This window comes from Bubalus kerabau, chromosome 1, assembly GCF_029407905.1.
Source record: "Bubalus kerabau isolate K-KA32 ecotype Philippines breed swamp buffalo chromosome 1, PCC_UOA_SB_1v2, whole genome shotgun sequence".
NCBI lineage: Eukaryota > Metazoa > Chordata > Mammalia > Artiodactyla > Bovidae > Bubalus > Bubalus kerabau.
In genome coordinates this window covers 254,220,909-254,238,116 of record NC_073624.1, presented here as the reverse complement: position 1 = coordinate 254,238,116, position 17,208 = coordinate 254,220,909, and the positions used below count along the sequence as shown (strand labels likewise).

The window sequence follows — 17,208 nt, the reverse complement described above, 5'->3', positions numbered from 1 at the left end:
AGAAAAGGGTTCAATACTATTTGAATCTTAAATGAATATGAGAGATTTTTTAAAAGTAGTTCATTCTTGGGTGATTCCCAAGGTTTCAACTGAGAACTCAAAGCTTTAACTGTTATAGGGAACAAGAAATGGGTCTGAATATGAGGGTACAATTATGTATTTAGCTTTTTGTATGCTGATTTTTGAAATCCCTGAGGATTTCACAGGAGTAGTTATCCAACAGGTAAGTGGACATTTGATGTTTTTCAGTAACTTCTCTGTAATATAGATGTGGAAGTTAAACTAACCAGGGTTCAGTTTCAGATAATATAATTCAACCTTGCAGATTTTTGTAGAAAAATATTTATTACAAGTTATTTTAGATCTCATATCTACTGACAAACTGTCTAAAGGAACAGACTCAGGCCTGGACTTCTAGGGAAAAATGACTCAGCCATAATCAAGCATCTGCTGAGTCAAGAAGTGATTTTTGCTATGGCTAATAAAAAAAAAAAAATTACTACCTATGCCATGATTAAAGAGCTTCCTCTAAGATACTGACAACGAAACTATGAAGGGGAAATACCACTCATGACAGCAAAAACATGCTTATTTCATAGTCTGCCTTCTAACTTACTGTGAGAAGCTGAATGGTAACAGGGGAAGCTCGGCCTGTTACCTAACATGGAAAAAAGGGCTTTTCAGATTGTAATTAAGGGTATGGACCTTGAGATGGATAGATTGTCCTGATTATCCAGGTGGGCCCAATTGTTAGAGGAGGTCACCTACGTGACTGCTGACTGATCTGAGAGCTGGGCCCTGGCAATCAGAACTTCCTCACCACATCTCCTGTTCTTGGAGTGTACGTTTTGCTCATCATTTTCACTCCAGGAGCTGTTTCAGGAACACAGACTTAAGAGGGTAGAGAGTTGTTGAGATCACCTGATACTGAACCATTCCCTGATGTGAAGCAAGATAAAAGGCTGAGATGCCAAGGTTTGCAGCAAATATAGGGTTATTTTCAAGGCAGCTAAGCAGGGAAATGGGAGAACAATTCTTAAATCTCCCTGAATGCAAGGGGCTTGGGGTACTTCTGAGATAAAGCCACTGTGCAGTATGAGGCATAGGGGGTGTGGGGAAGTGTGAGTGGAAAAAGGTGCAGCAATGAGCATTCCTCCTTCTGCGCAGGTGTAAGGAGGCTACAGGCCTCAGCACTTTTCAAGGAGTTTAGCAGAAGGCTCTTAGCATGGTCTGAGGTTGGAGTTTTCAACCCTCTGGCATCCAAAGGTTCAAGACTGGGCCTCTCCAGGCTCTACCAGCTCAGTTAGAACCAGACAGAGTTGACTTCAAGTTCCTGGAAAACAGCTCTGGCAAACATCTTACTGTTTGGACTATGTGCCACTTGGAGGATGCACAAGTCTTAAAAATCACTTTTTTTTAGTGAAACAGGTATAGGTGAAATTGATTCAACTAGTGATAACCCACAGTTTCACATCTGGACTGAATTCATGACTGAACCCCTTTAAGGCCTTTAAATAAACCTTTCAGAGTCTAGCAGGCAGAATCGGACATTTCTTCTTGCAGCCATTCAAGACAAGCCTCCTATGTAAGTTCTCTTGCTTATTAAAACTGCCACCCCTCTGTCTGCAGTGATCTGCTTCTTTTTTCAGTCTCTTGTCCTCGATGTTCAGTGACTGGTTTTAGATTTTCCCAGGGAACTCCCCAGTTTGTGAATCAACAGCGATCTAATCTCATGAGTTGTTACAAGCAGAGAGGACCCTTTCCAGCTGCAGTGAATCAGAGATTCAGCATTAAGAGGATTCAGTCCACCTGTTGCTGGCTTTAAGATGGAGGAAGGCAGCCAGAAACCAGGGAACAGAACTCTTTCTAGAAGAAATGTTCTCCAGCAGAAATACAGCCCCTACTGACACCTTGATTTGTCTCCATTGAGACCCATGTTGGACTTCCAACGGATGGTACTCTAAGGTAAGAAAAAATAAAATTGGGTGTTTGTGTGTGTTTGAAATATGTTTAATTTTTTTTAAGTTTCTAATTGTGTTAAATATAAAAAACATGAAGTTCATCATTTTAACTGTTACTAATTGTACATACAGTTCATTAAGTATATTCACAGCGTAATTTTCATCCAATCTCCAGAACTAATTTTGTCTTACAAATGGAAGTTTTATACCTGTTAAAAAATGATTCTCCCATTCCCTTGCTCCCTCCAACCCCTGATAAATACCATTCTATTTTGTCTATTTTGTACGAATTTGACTGCTTTGGTTATCTCATGTAAGTGAAATTATATATAGTATTTGTCTTTCATGACTGGCTTATTTGATGTGGCATAACCTCTTTAAGGTTTATGCCTATTGTGGTGTCTGAAATTCTTTAATTTTTTAGACTGAATAATAGTCCACTGTACATATATACTATATTTCATTTACATATTCATTCTTTGATGGGAGCATGAGTTGTTTCTATCTTTTGACTATGAGTATTTTGCATAATGCTGCTGTGAAATGAGTGTACAAATCAGTGTTAAGCCACTAAGTTTGTTGGAATCAGTTTACTGACATTTTGTTAAGGCTGTGTCTGTGTTTATCAGGGATATTGGCATGTAATTTTCTTGTGCCTCCCTTGTGTGGTTTTGGTATTAACATGAGTTGCTATCCTAATATGAGTTGAGTGTTCCCCTTCATTTCTATTTTTTTGGGAGAGGAGGGAAGAATTTGAGAAGGGTTGAAATTAATTCTTTGAATGTTAGATGAAATTCACCAACAAAGCCGTCTTATCCTGGTGTTTTATTTGTTGGGAGGTTTTTGATTATTGGTTCAGTCCCCTTACTCATGATTGGTATGTTCATATTTTCTATTTCTTCATGACTCAGTCATGCTGCTGCTGCTAAGTCGCTTCAGTCGTGTCCGACTCTGTGCGACCCCATAGACGGCAGCCCACCAGGCTCCCCCGTCCCTGGGATTCTGCAGGCAAGAACACTGGAGTGGGTTGCCATTTCCTTCTCCAATGCATGCAAGTGAAAAGTGAAAGTAAAGTCGCTCAGTCGTATCCGACTCTCAGCGACCCCATGGGCTTCAGCCCTCCAGACTCCTCCATCCATGAGATTTTCTAGGCAAAAGTACTGGAGTGGGGTGGACTCAGTCATAGTGGATTGTATATTTTTAGGAATTTATCCATCTCTTTGAGGTTTAAGCCACTAAGCTTAAGCAATTTGTTAAAGAAGAGAAACTAACACACCTGCTTTCAGTCTTTTGAGATCCTAAGTGTATTCATCCATTCAATAAACCCTGCTGCTGCTGCTAAGTCGCTTCAGTCATGTCCGACTCTGTGTGACCCATAGACGGCGGCCCACCAGGCTCCCCTGTTCCTGGGATTCTCCAGGCAAGAACACCGGAATGGGTTGCCATTTCCTTCTCCAATGTAGGAAAGTGAAAAGTGAAAGTGAAGACGCTCAGTCACATCTGACTCTTGGCGACTCCATGGACTGCAGCCTACCAGGCTCCTCCGTCCATGGGATTTTCCAGGCAAGAGTACTGGAGTGGGTTGCCATTGCCGTCTCCCAATAAACCCTAAGTCATATCCATATATCTAGCTGCAAGGGGCTCTGAGAAATGTAGCATTTACTTTTTTCATCTCTATAGTCAAGAAAGCTTACTAAATTAGAATTTGGAAATACCACTCCACAGAGCACCACAGGAGTTAATTGCTGTAAATGTGGTAATTGATGCAATGGGTATGGAGGAAGAATACATAGGGCTTTTATTTATTACTTTCCATGGATTGAAGAGAAAAAGCAATATTGCAAGGTGAGCAGAGGGGAAGCACCTAGTTCATATGACTAAAGAGAACTGCCAGAATTTGTGTGTGTATGTGCTTGTGTATGGTGTGTGTGTAAGAGAATATGAAAGAATATATGAATATGGTGTGGAACCAAAACAATGGTTTTGAGGATGAGTCAAATGGCCAAAAGGGTCAACTGGCATACAGGAGACAAGAAGGATAAGATTTAGAAAGGTCAAGGTGGTGATGTTGGTGAGAGCAGTTTCTGTAATATGTATCAACAGAACATAAATTGCAGTGAAGTGAGGAATGACTGAGGGATCAGGATATTTCTCTTTTTTTCCCATAAATAACATAGATTGATAATTTGATACTTCTTCTGAGTCAATATTTCTCTATATCTTAGAGAATTTGAAAACAAGTTATGTATTCTGCACATACCTGAAGGGAAACTGTAAAGCAATCATAATAAAAGAGGAGCAAAGCCTAAGCAATGCACAGAGGAAAAATGTTAGTCTCAACTTTTTCAAAAAGGTGGTATCTGGTAGAAGAAGATAAGAAACAACTTAACACACTAGTGGGGGGAATCTCCCAGGTAATAATTGGCTTGAAAGATTTTGTTTGTATGTTTCCCTCTAAGTTAAGGAAGGTCTCAAAAGCCACTCTGACCTCAGCTGTAGAAAGTATTTTCATAAGAGTCTCTTACGAGTGGTTTGCTGCAGGCATTTTGCAGAACAGAGAAGGAACTTGAATTCATCACTGCAGTATTGGGACAGATAATAAAAATAGAAATATCTAAAGGGAAATAAATGTAAGTGATGTCCCTGTGTAGTCAAAGTATATGTATTTTAAGAAGGATCTTTAAACAAAATCAGATGAGAAGGTGATGAGTGTTTTGTTGGTAATGAGCAGTTTCAGTTTCAGTGTATGCCGAGAGGACCTGCTTGCCTCATAACAATAACATGACACATACTCCCACAGCCCAAATTGAGGTTCAGGATCATCAATTCAGGACATACAAAAGGAGTGTCTAAATTCCTTTCATGCTTCTTGGCTCTAAACACTTGTGATCATGATAGAGTTGTATTGGAGACAGAGAAGAGAATTTCAACTTTCCTTGCCATCATGGAGGGGGGTGAGGTAGGAGAGGTGTCAGTTTTCTCTTTCTTCTGGGATGATGAGAATAGCTTACTAGTGATAGCATTCCAGAAGGAAAAAAAGAAAAAGAAATCAGCTTTAAACATACTTCAGTCCCACTGAGCAAACAGTGCAGCTATTCAAACCAGTACTAGTACAAGGAGGACCTTTTCTTTCCCTTACAAAGTTGGAATCTCAAGAAAAGCTAAGTTTGTCTTTTTCCTCACTTTCCTATTTCCGGACTATACCAGACTTGATAGAATGAATTATCTCTGAAAATTTTCAGAATTTTGTTTACTGGACTGGAAGTGATAACTACAACACTTTTTTGTTTTTGTTTTTTTGAAGAACTAAAATGACCTGAGGGTTTCTTGTGATTTAAGAGCAAGCAAATAAGCTGTAAGTCTAGGTAGAGGTTTTATTCTGAAGCAGGAAAAATGTATCCCTATCAAATAGATTTTTACAAGTGTGGAGAAGATATATTTGCTTTATGATAACACAGTATGAGTCCTGATCTCTGAATAAGCTGTATATAAACTAATCTTTTCTCCTTGTCCAAGAACATGTGTAACCAGAGGAAAAACTCTTCATCCTTCATATTTCCTCAGGCTTTTCCCTTAGCTAATTTCTCTGTGCTAATCTTCCTAATCTGCCTGCTTTCTTGATTTTAAACATTGACTTCTCATGTGAACACCCTCTTCCAATTGTTCTGATCTTTTGCTGGTTGAGTTAGGTTCTTGATGAACATAACTCTTCAGTCAAAACTATATGCAATTGCAGAAGAGATGTTCTGAGTCATCATCTGAGCTAACTAGCTCCCTTCTCTATGAGTTCAGTATCCCACACAGACTATTACTGAGCTGCATACATCTGATGCCAGACATCAGTTTAAGGAAACTAATCTGCTTAGCAAGAAAAGCTATGCATTAAGCCAATAAATGATTTGTATTTTCTCACTTCACCTGTTTGCTGACCTCTTTACTGTAGAACCAAAGGGACGAGCTGCTCATGATCCATGGTTCATTTTCTGTTTTATCGCATCTTATTTTTTTCTGACTTAGAAGAGTAATAAGACTTTCCTGATTATGACATTGTAAGTCACATGAAGATGATATTTTTTCCAATAGAAGAAATGTGTGCTTTAAGTGTTTTGTAACATGCAGCATTAAATTGTCAAGGTTCTCTCACCTAATAGTATATTTTGTTCAGTTCACCATTTCCATCTGTATTGGGAGTGCATTCAATAGTATCGCCAGCCAGGGTGCACAAACACAAAAGTGATGGTGTCACTTTGGAAACTGAAATGTCTATTAATTTGCTGTAGAATTTTTTACATTCTATGCAACAAGCCATAATTACTGTCCTGATCTTACATTGAAATACTGAACTGGTATTTAGGCAGCTTCACTGCACATTAATACATTTTTAAAGGGTTAGGGAAGGCACTATCTCCTGTAAGATGTAAATGTGAAAAGCTGATTTCAGCTTGTGGTGGGCAATTTTTACACATTGTCAAATCACAGTGGAACTGGAACCTTTACCCTTTTGTTGGTTGACAGGGGACTTCAGTTTCCGAATCTCATGGCAAGCTATCTGCAGAGAACGGTTCTTTTTACTGCTGAAGATCAAAGGTTTGGATTGAATTAAACTCATTCCAAAAATCAGGTGCAGCAAACCAAATGTTGAGATGCCAAAGTTTACAACAGTTTATTTCTAAATGCAGCCAAGCAAGGAGACAGGAGGACACATTTCTGTTGGTTACAAGTTTCTGTTAAAACCAGGCATGGTTTTAGGATGAGTTTTTCAGCGCTGTTTGGCATGGCTCCAAAGCCACGTATCTCTTGAGAAAATTTCCCCTCTTGGATTGTTATCCACTTGCACTCTTCATTTTCCATGAGAGGAAGGGGAGACCACATTCAAAAGGAAAGAGGAAGGGAGCCAACTAGACAGTAGGGGAGATGTTTTCACTTTCCCTCCAAGAGCCCAGTGCTATTAACAAAAGTGAACTACTTACACTGCTGCTGCTGCTAAGTCACTTCAGTCGTGTCTGACTCTGTGTGACCCCACAGACGGCAGCCACCAGGCACCCCCGCCCCTGGGATTCTCCAGGCAAGAACACTGGAGTGGGTTGCCATTTCCTTCTCCAATGCATGAAAGTGAAAAGTGAAAGTGACGTCGCTCAGTCGTGTCCGACTCTTAGCGACCCCATGGACTGCAGCCTTCCAGGCTCCTCCGTCCATGGGATTTTCCAGGCAAAGTACTGGAGTGGGGTGCCATCGCCTTCTCCGAACTACTACACTACTGTCTACTATCCATGCCACTTTTTCTCAAATGTATATTTCACTGCCCCTGAAGTTTTTTTTTCTCATTTCTAACATGCCATGACCTCCACTGTTACATCCACTTCCAGAGTAAGTCCTCACCTTCTGAGTCTTCTCTGGAGTGAGATCAACCTCCATCTGGTGAAACTTCATTATGGCTTCCATTACCATACACAGTGGAGTTTGGTTTAAAGACTGTGCATAAAAGTGCATAAAGTGAAAATGGCACTTGATAATTTCTTAAATCTTAAAAATCATCTCTGAAGTTGGTAATTAATACACTGTCTTCCAGGAAACGTTTTTTTGACTCTAGCATGGCAAACTTTTCCTAAGTTAGAGTGCATTGTTCATTCTTAATTGTGTATTTGATATGATAGAGGCTCATGCTTTGGAAAACAATGCTATGTCTAAACAATTGAAGCACCTCACCATTGCAAAATGCTCATGGTGGACTCAAAATGCTGAAGGGGACTGAGACAGGCTGAGAAGACTGTAGTCTCAATTCCCCTTCATACTTCCCTGCAAAAGGCTCTTGAATTTCATGGAAGGAAAAATTATCAGCATTTTTTTATCTGAATTGTTTTTCTCCATCAGCTTCATTAGGTCTTAATTTCTTTTCTTCCTCCTCTGCTTTTTTCTCTGTAAGTCTAAAATTCCCTCTGCTGAGTACAACTCTCTCCTCTTACTGGCCTTTGGTCTCAAGGTCAAGATAGACTTCTAACCTACCTAAATGCTAAGCAAAATGCTTAGCAGAGAATAGATTCTCAAAAAATAGCTATAGGGTAAATATTAAAACTTCCAGGTCAACAGTACAATAGTTCTGAAGTGATCTGTGTGAAAATTTTACTGGGTGTGACTTTAAACAGCAGAACCCTCATTAAAATGAACTCATAAATAAATGCATAAAATATTGGTGAAAGCATAAAAGCTAAGATTGATACAGGAGTAGGTGGAGTTAAGATTGGAGAGCATTGTGGTTATTTCTGCTCTTCATTTGGAAGTCCTTAAAGGGGCCATGCAGAACCCTAAAATGGTTGAAACTTTAATCCGAGAATCACTATTTTAGGGTAGTTAAGGTAGTTTAGGGTAGAGTAAGTTCTGCCGTGTGAGAGTGCAGAAAAACATGAAGCTTTAAATGCCATATTAGGGGTGCTGCTGCTGCTAAGTCGCTTCAGTCATGTCCGACTCTGCGCGACGCCATAGACAGCAGCCCACTGTCCCCCTCTGTCCCCGGAATTCTCCAGGCAAGAACACTGGAGTGGGTTGCCATTTCCTTCTCCAATATTAGGGATAAATACATTGAAAAGGAGAGCATTAAAAAAAAATACAAGATGTAAATGGAAGAAAAATTACAAATGGAGTGTTAAGAGTTTTTTTGATCTAAATTCTAGAGAACATATTCATGCCATAACCTTTGTACATAATCTATGTAGAAATGGCATGTAACTTAAGACATTCAACTAATTTGGAAATGTGTCATCAACAGGAGAAAATGTTTTAAGAACAGAAAATATGAAAGTTTTCTACTACATTGTCTGTTATCATGATATATAAAAGTTATAACAAATAATAAAATTGTGTGACAAGTTACAATAATACATCTCCTATAGGAAATATTAGTGCCTCCAAGTTTGTTACGATTGGTACCTATTCTGCAATGTGTTCCCAGAAACATCAATAAAATGCAAAGTAGCTGATGTACCATATAATACTTTAAAAAGATAAACTGAGGCAGAGGCATATATTAAACATTTAGAGTTTATTTAAGCAAAAGCCATTTCAAATGGGGCAGCATTCAATCTAGCAGAAAGAAAGAAGCTCTGAGGAACTGTACAAAAGGAGCAGGAACAAGCAAGTCATACTACACACAATAAGAAAAGGTTAGTTACTGCAAAGTTATTTTTCTTTAGAGGATGGTGAGGATCTCTCAGGCAGATTATATAACCAGAGCTGATGAGGTGATTATTTTATTTATTTATTTATTTTTGGCTGTAGTGGGTCTTCATTGCAGGGCTGCTTTTATTTATTTGCAACAGCTGGAGCCTACACTCTAGTTGCGGTGTGTGGCCTTCTCATTGCAGTGGCTTCTCCTGTTGTGGAGCACAGGCTGTAGGGCATCCACGCTTCAGTAGCTGCAGGATGTGGGTCCAGTGGTTGCACTCCCTGGCTCCAGAGCACAGGCTCAAAAGTTGTGGTGCACTGGCTTAGTTGCTCTGTTCGTGTGGACTATTCCTGGACCAGGGATGGAACACGGGTCTCCTGCATTGGCAGGAGGCTTCTTTACCACTGAGCCACCAGGGAAGCCCTGGTCAGGTGATTCTTGACTGCCTGGTTTTTTGAGAGTTGAAACTATAGTTAAGTCTTAGTTTGGTGATGTGGAAATTGGCATAAGCATAATCCACTTTGGACCTGTTGACTTATATAGGTGAATTGTATTTTTTCAAAAAGAAGGGGAAGTTTTAAAAATCCATTAATTTTATCAGTGTTAATATTAACAGCTAAAACTTAGATCAATAAGCAGACCTACTTGAAAGGTATAAATCAAGCTTCATTTGTTTTCATGTGACTTGTTTTCAGGGAATATATATATATATGTGTGTGTGTGTGTGTGTGTATATGAAATTGCATTGTAGAAATCAAATGTGTCTGTAACTATGTACCTCACATATGTTATGATAGTATAGATATACTGGTGATGCATTAATAATCAGTTAGAATAACATGGGAAAATTCTGTTCATTGTGAAGCATATCCAAAAATAAAAGTGGGACTAATATAGACATTAAGAGAGGGCTGTCCATATTTGTTTTCATATGTTTATACCCTTTGTCTTCATTAGACTTGGCAGGGAGCATATATTGGGCCCACATGGTTTGTTTCTGTTTCCCAGAGAAACCTGTCCGTGGTCAGTAGTCTGCCTCCACTTCCTGCATCATGGCTTCCTTTGCAGAATAATCTTTCTTCAGCATGTTTAAAAATCCCTTCTTCATGGAGCTAGAACCCAATGCTTTCTCATGTGCTTATTTTTGCTTTTTAAACAGAAGCATATTCTATTGTTCTGTTGGCTCTATTGTTTCCAAATAGTCACTGGCCTGAAATGATAGCCTATAGTGGCCCTGTTTTTGTTATATATATATTTGAACACTTTTGTAATAAAGTAGAAATTGTCAAATATTAAAAATGAGATGAACAGGATAATAAACTAATCATAAACACCTAGCTTCAACATGTCAGTGTTGACTAGTCTTTTATCTATTTCCTGTATTTTTTGCTTCAGTATTTTTAAACAACAACTGACATAGCATTTCTCCCTTAAATACATCACTGTGTGGTATCTCTAAAACTTAAGGATTTCTTTAAACAACACATTATCACATTTATCCAAATTAATAGTAATTTTTCAATGTTAGTTGATACCTAGCCTGTCAAAATATTCCTGGTTGTCTCTAAAAAAATTTGTAAGTTTGGTTTGATCAAAACAGGACCTACATCATGTCCACATATTGCATTTTGTTCATGTGTCCCTTAAATTTCTTTTAATCTGTGATGTCTTTATGCTCAATTATTTTTCATAGCATTATTTGTTGAAGACTTGCTCTGTAGACTTCCCCACATTCTGGGTTGACGAGTTCCTTTCTAATGGGATCATTTAACACATTTCTTTAGCTCCCTGGGTTGCCTCTAAATTGTATATCAGTCTGACGGCACCATAAAATTCAAGTTGAATTTTTAGCAAGCATAGTAATTAATAATATATCTTAACTGGTTATGCATACTTAATGTTATGATAACAGTGTAAAAAAAAATAATGTTATCATATCAGTGTAAAAAATAACCAAACAGAAACCTCAATAAATAGTGCTCAGAGACCAGAAAGGGGACCTGCCATGTACCATGAGGATATCAAAGCCCAGCAGAAGAAAAGACTTCTTTTTCCTGGCAAGGACTCAGCCAATGAAAAGCCATGGCCTCTTTGTTGACTGTAGCCCTCCCAATAGGAGAAGGCAACAGCACCCCACTCCAGTACTCTTGCCTGGAAAATCCCATGGGCAGAGGAGCCTGGTGGGCTGCAGTCCATGGGGTCACTAAGAGTCGGACACAACTGAGTGACTTCACTTTCACTTTTCACTTTCATGTGTTGGAGAAGGAAATGGCAACCCACTCCAGTGTTCTTGCCTGGAGAATCCCAGGGACGGGGGAGCCTGGTGGGCTGCCGTCTATGGGGTCGCACAGAGTCAGACACAACTGAAGTGACTTAGCAGTAGCAGCCCTCCCAATTTCCTTTTCCTCTATATAAACACATTTTCCTCCTCTTGCTCTGAAAGTACTTGCATGTGGCTTGCCTTTGACCCCAAATTATAATTCTCTGCTAATCCAGGATAAGCCCATTTTTGCCAAAGAGATACCTGACAGTCTGCTTCAGGTCAACACCAGGAGTCACTAGATGTCTGACTGTCCCAAATTTAGTCATCTTAAAAAAAAAGTGGGTCAGTGTTTAGTTTGTCTTTTCATTTCCTCTCTATTTATTAACTGGACTTTGTTCTTTTAATAAAGAATAACTTTATCAACTACATTTCATAAATCTAAAATACAGCTCATATGAAAAAAACCAAATAAGTTGCTTGGTTATTTTCTTTAATATATCTTGGTTCTTGCCATTTACTAATTCTGTACTTTTTAATTTTAACATCTTATAGAAATACCATGTAATAGAAATACTAAGACTACTTATGTCAATAATAGCATTGAAAACAGTTTAGTGTTTCTTTGTTTATATTCTATTCTTAGGATTATTTCATTTGGAACTGTCAAACTGTGGTGTTTTAAAATCTCTTGTAATAAATACTCCCAGTATCGTGCATTGAACCTGGATACTGGATGCTTGGGGCTGGTGCACTGGGACGACCCAGAGGGATGGAATGGGGAGGGAGGAGGGAGGAGGGTTCAGGATGGGGAACACATGTATACCTGTGGCGGATTCATTTTGATATTTGGCAAAACTAATACAGTTATGTAAAGTTTAAAAATAAAATAAAATTTAAAAATAAATAAATAAATAAATATTCCCTGGGCAATTATGCCACAAACTTAATATACAGTTTAATCCCCATTTGTTTTTAAATTGTAGGATTTTTTTAAAAGTTTGTTTTGAGTTTTATAAAGCATTCTCATTGTTTCTCATGTCAAAATTATAAAAAATGGAATTTCAGAAAATTTTAATTTCTTTCATTTATCCTCTTCATGTTTTTTCTCCTACATGTGGCTGTCTTTAATAGTTTTTGGCTTATTCTTTTACTATTTCTTCTTAGAAATATAAGCAACTGTGGGCATATTTATAATTTTATTTCCCTGAGTCTTTTTACACAATCTGTGCTTACCCTGTAAGATCTTCCTTGCATATCCATTTAAAATAAGCATGGAACTCTATTGTGCAGCGGTAGCATTTTTGTTACCATTTTGTTACTTGTCCTTGTTCCCATGAATGATGCAAAAATGAATAGCCATGTGAATACAACATTTCATATTTTTGCCATTGTATATTAGATTCGTAGAAGTGAGGCTCATGTATAATTTAGCTAGGTATTGCCTAGCCAAAAATGTTGCATTTCTACCAACTATTTGAGAGAGTGTGTTTCCTTATGAAACAGTCTTAGAAGCTTATTATGTTATCAAAATTTAAAATGTTCTGAATTTGACGGGTGAGAAGTGGCATATCAATGCATGTTTCACTTGTATATGTATAATACATATGAACTAGATTGAGTATCTTTTCATATTCTTGGGGATATTTGTGTTTCTTATTCTGTTCACTGAATTTATATGTTTTGCTCATTTTTTATTGGTTGTTTATTTCAATGTTTTGAAGCATTTTGTATAATAAGGCTATTAATCCTTTCCAGTATAAGTGCAAGTGCATTTTTTGGTCATTTTTCATTCTACTTTTTTAATGAATGAGTTTATATTTTGATTATGTAGCTAAATCTAACTAGCTTTTTTTAAATAGACTCTGAACTTTAGGTCATAGAAAAATTTCTTTTGCTTCTCCAATAGACCAGTATATGGTACTTGGCTAGTTTTGTTTTGATTTAATATGCATTATATATTGATACTATTGGATGACAGGATTTAACACAATCTTATATTTTTCCATCTGGAGGAACAGTTGTCTCAGCACTTTATTAAAATGACCTTTTCTTCACCTTTATCATCAATTTCCTTATACATTTAGATCTATTTTTGAATATTTTTAGTGTAACATTTCTCTGTGTATTTTTTAATTTATAAGAATACCTTTTTAACTTATAGAGCCATAAAATGTACTTTGGACTTTCCTTGTGTCTCAGCAGTAAAGAATCCACCTGCAATGCAGTAGATGTGGGTTCCATCTCTGGGTCTTGAAGATCTGGAGAAGGAAATGGCAACCCTCTCCAGTATTCATGCCTGGAGAATCCCCATGGACAGAGGAGCCTGACAGGCTACAGTCCATGAGGTCGCAAAAAAGTCAGACACAACTTAGCAACTAAACAGCAACAACAAATAATATACTTTAATGTATTTTAAAATACTGTAATATAACATCGTTCAACCTGCTTCCACTGATATTCTTCAGTGTTTTCATGGCATATTTATTCTTACAAGGGATTTTTAAAATAAAATTACCTAGCATCCAGGAAGAAATGCAATTCTTATTGAATCATTCTTTCCAAGGACATTTTCTTTCTTGAAAATACTTACCTTTTATTCAACTATACTCTTGTTTCTTTCAGGAGTATTATACTGAATTCTTTGTTTTCCCCCTCCAAACCTCCAGAAATTTTCTGTTGTGTGTTTATCTAGCTGACTTTTTTTCCTGTATATAGAATCTTGTGTTATATCATCTAACTGCTTATTGTCTGTGTACATAAAAAATCCTGCAATTTAAAGAAGTCAAATTATCTCTACTCACAAGCCGTTCATATCCGATGCATGTTTCTACAGTTACAGATAATCCTAGTCCTTCCATATGATTGGATTTATTTTTCTTCAGAATGCATAATTTTTTAAAATACCTTTATAAGAATTGTTTGGTTCTCTCCTATCTTAGTATACATAAGAATGTATGCCATTGAATTTGTTGGGATAGAAGACTTTCAAGTCTAGAGGCTCACCAAATTCCCTGTTGATCCCTAATGAAGTTCTAAAGTTGATCTAATATATTGAACTGGATCACTGGCTTATTTTGTTAAATAAGGAAATGTAAATATGTTAAAAACAGAAGGTAAAATTCTATACTGTCACAGTTTTCACCCTGCCAGACAGTACTGATATTTTCTGATGCCTGGAATATATTGTCTAAACATGGATCATGAATCAGGAAAACAAAGTTAACCAGAATTGAACAAAAAATTATTTATTGAGCTTATTGGCTCTCCAGGCAAATCATTAACAAAATTAGAATAAATCTTTGGAGAAGGTGAAGCTTTTTTTTTTTTTTTTAATTTTGTTATTTTTTCTTGTCTTCCAACAAATATAGAAATTAACATTTATAGAGGTAATTTTCATACAGAAAAGATACTTTTACATTTAATCTTTTCCTTTCCCTTAGTGTTCTCTTTTGCCCCCATTTATTCAAAAATTCTGTGTAAATTCATACAGGTAGCTTCAAAGAAGCCTCCTGTCCTTGTAGGAATATTGCCTGTGTTAGTCACTCAGTCATGTCTGACTCCATGGATTAGAGTCCACTAAGCTCCTCTGAAGCTTGCCTGGAATTCTGGAGTGGATAGCCATTCCCTTCTGCAGGGGATCTTCTCAACCCAGGGATTGAACCCAGGGTTGTCCAGGTGTCCTACGTTTGAGGCAGATTCTTTACCATCTGAGTCACCAGGGTGTGGGTAATTGCTAATATCACATGGCATCTGTAGACAAAGTTCACTGTGTATTTTTGCTTATTTGGCTTGATTAGTGTATCTGTCCCTAGTCATGTTCACAGCTAAATTCCATGGCTAAAATTGAATTCTGTTTTGTACTAGGGATTTAACAGGAAGGAGGTACCTGTGTTACTGTGTTGTTTAGTTGCTAAGTCTTATCCGACTCTTTGTAACTCCATGGTCTGTAGCCCACCAGGCTCCTCTGTCCTTGGGATTTCCCAGGCAAGAATACTGGAATGAGTTGCCATTTCCTTCTCCAGGGGATCTTCCCAACCCAGGGGTTGAACTCAGGTCTCCTGCATTGCAGGCAGATTCTTCATCATCTGAACCACCAGGAAAGCCCACTTGTTGCAAACAAATTAAATGCTGCAGTTCTTGTCTGCAAGAATACCCTTAACTATGGATAATGATAAAAATATGTACACAGACAATGTATTTTTGAAATACAGTATACATGTGAAATGAAGTACAGCTGTAAAATAAATTACTATCAATAAAAATAACTGATAACATTAACAAAATGAGAAAATAATGCTTTTGAGCACTCAAAGGTTATATCTGACAAATTTAAGGAATTTCTAAGTGTAATTGTGACTATGAACATCCAAAGTCAATACCTAAATCATATATAAAATATGCCCTAACTGTATATAGGAACTGGGCACAGACAATTTATGGATGAGTTGAAGTAGGAAATGGTACTGTCTCCCCATAGGCTCCAAATATTCCCTGGTGGTCCGCACTTTGAACCTTTGGAAGCTTTGGGAATCCCTCTTAACTGAAGGGCATGGACTTCATTACTATATTAAATTATCCCTTTCATCCCATTCATATTCTGTAGGTAGAGAAGGGAAGACAATTTAGCTGAAGGGTGTCTCTGCTTATTTATTCCGCAAGAATCACTGCTTGATAAATTAAGCTAATCCTCTACAGAAATGTTCCAATCACCTCTGTAATTACTTACTATATGGAAACACAATGGATGTGGCCTTAATTACTTTGCTATAAGATACAAAGTCTTCAACACATTGTTATCTACATAAAATGGAAAGGCGCTGTGTATTCATGAAATCTTAGATTATGTTTAGTGTGAAATGGTTTTGAAGGTCATAAGCAAACTTGCAAATTAAAAGTTGCTGATAAGACCTACTCTCACACTTTCTTTACCATATAATGGCATAAATAAGTTAGATAAAAAAGCCACATTTCCATGGTGAGAATTTGAAATCTGTTCAATTTGATTGTGCTGAAATTCCTGGTCACATAAAATTTAAAAACTAGGTTATTATCACTAGCATTTCTCCCTTGAACAGTCTGCATGATACAGTCTATCAAAGAAAATCGAGAGGCTCTAAATTAAGGCCAGTGGATTAATAATTCTGATTTAGAGCAGAGGCAATTTTAGCCTGGCTAATTTTTCATATCTGCTCAATTAACCTCATAGTGCTTTAGAACAAAAGGCAGCATGACGAGTGTCATTTAAATTAAACAAATGCCATTTATCTGTCAAGGTGCTGACTTATATCAGCCACTCCAAGCCAAGACCTCAGTATCAAATGGGGTGGACGAGCAGTGAGCCACCAGGATTTAATTTTCCAGCATTTCAGAAGTCATGCACAGCATAATATGTGAAGCTTACCATTTAATGAGCTCTTCCAGATGAACCAGAAAAGCAAATCTGGGTTATCTACCCAGCAGCATTTATAAAATACCTAGTTTATATTCTACCATGACCCCTCTCATTGAGGAGAAGTGCCTTCTTTTGGGAGTGATGTAATGATTTCTAATTAAACACAATACCCCACATTTTACATTCAAGTCAGTTCTTTTCAGAGATTGGAAAACAGATATCATTATCCTGGCCTTCTGAATAACTTTCTGTTTAGCAGCTGCAGCCTCTAATGCTTTTCCAATAAGGCATTTCAGATCTAAATAGATACAAATTTTGAAAAGAAATTAACTGAATATCATTATCATTTACTAGAGGAAGGAACTGTTCCTACTTAGCATTTACACTCCTTAAGTAGACAAGCATTATACATTTTCAAATCATCTGTGCTTCT

General features: G+C 37.4%; 1 protein-coding gene across 11 annotated transcripts in view; it reads left to right on the top strand.

Annotated features, from left to right (window-relative positions):
- Positions 1-444: 444 nt before the first annotated feature.
- EDIL3 (EGF like repeats and discoidin domains 3) overlaps positions 445-17,208 on the top strand; it is an 818,524-nt gene continuing 801,760 nt past the window's right edge. The window contains exons 1-2 of one of the 11 annotated variants that reach the window (XM_055563390.1): positions 454-1,585; positions 1,751-1,965. The gene's annotated coding sequence lies outside the window, so the exon portion shown is untranslated. Of the gene's footprint in view, positions 1,966-17,208 lie in introns of all 11 variants that reach the window. The other 10 variants (XM_055563384.1, XM_055563418.1, XM_055563373.1 and 7 more) reach the window with 10 other exon arrangements.